The sequence below is a fragment of the Macadamia integrifolia genome, chromosome 8, assembly GCF_013358625.1.
Source record: "Macadamia integrifolia cultivar HAES 741 chromosome 8, SCU_Mint_v3, whole genome shotgun sequence".
In the NCBI taxonomy this organism is placed as follows: Eukaryota; Viridiplantae; Streptophyta; class Magnoliopsida; order Proteales; family Proteaceae; genus Macadamia; species Macadamia integrifolia.
This window is the reverse complement of record NC_056564.1, coordinates 7988183-7989818: the sequence shown is the minus strand read 5'-3', so window position 1 is coordinate 7989818 and position 1636 is coordinate 7988183.

Here is a 1636-nt window from a genome sequence, read left to right as displayed (position 1 = left end):
TAAATTGACAGGATTTACCCTTCAAAAATAAGTATGTTACAGTAAAAACTAAAAAGGCACAAAAAATGTAAGGTTAGTTTTTTCACTAGCATTAATTACAAGAAGATTTTCCCTCATAGGGTCCAAACGTCACAAAATGAGTTGTAATTTAAGTACCATAACCTTTTCTTGAAGATTTTTTTTTTTTTTTAGGTTAAACAAAAGAGCTTTTATTATTTTTTGAAAAGGGCAGTCCATCATCAAGAATTCGCCACCCGACGCAAACTCCAACTAACCTGAAAACCCTACAGGATTAAAATTTGAAATTGGACCAAACTTCATTTAATCTTTGTATCTGAAGATAGTTTAAAAATAATTTATTCGGATTGACTTCAACCCGATCCATCCAAACTCTACCCGATTTGATCCTGGCCCAAACTTACAACGATCACCCATATCTGGACCAGACGTAAGCCCTGACCGATCTAATACCGATCCACTATTAAGCCATAAAGGTCAAATGGCAATAAAAAATAATTTTTATTGAAAAACAAAGGTAAAACTGTTCGATTAATATCCACTTTTTCTTTTATCAACTTTTCCATTAAGCTTTGCATGTCCCCAGTCAACAATTCTTATCTTGATTTGATACTAAACGTTTGGATATATTGTTGTGCCCTAAATAGAGTTGCAGCGATATATGCTCATTTCAGTTTGTTCTATGATGATTTTTTTTTTTTTTTTTTTTGGTTTTAATATTTAAATGATTGGATCCCAGTTTTAGTTTCAGTTAGATATTTTGATTTTAATAATTTTTTTCCTATTTTTATGATATAATTTTTTTATAAGCATAAATTTATCCACCACTCAATGATTGACACATGGCATGACTGGAAGCTATCATTAACCGACATCCACTAGGGGAAGAAGGTGAGTGATGCGGATAATTGAACCAGAGAGCCAACGAGGTCTAAGGGATAAAAAGAGGAACAAGGACAAAGGCAAGGTAACTCTCATTCACATGCTCAAAGCCTGATTACTCTTTTGTTCCTGAACTCTTAAAACTGCTTGTTCAGATTTCTAACTTTAGCAATAGAGAGCCCCTCCACTAGAACCCATTTCGGTCATCTGTTCATGATCACTTTTGTTCTCTTTGTGCACAGACTATATCGAACAAGAATCTGCAACAACAATTTTGATATTAACAACAACTGTCTAGCATAGTTAGTGAGCTATGGTGTACAAAAAACTTATACTCACTAGGAAGTCTTAAGTTTGAGTCTCCTAGCTGTTACCTACTTCCCCCCTTACCCATAAAAAAAAAAAAATGATATTTCATAATTTTAACCCTTCCTCAATTTCTTCGATTTAGATCTTACCAGGCATGTTTAGAACTCCATTGATCGTATCATTATTCCATGGCCATTGCATTGTTTTGGTGTATAATTATTGATTTATGTTAGGTTTTTGCTATTTTCATATTATAGGTTTATTAGTAATTTAGGTTTATGCACTAATTAAAAAAAAACACATATTCTATTTCTAAGCTTTTAAGGTTGAATCATGAAATAATGTGTATATTTTTCATTAAAATAAATTTCCCATTCATATAGGGTTAGGGGTTTTAGGCTTAGTTCGGCAATAAAATGACTTTTTT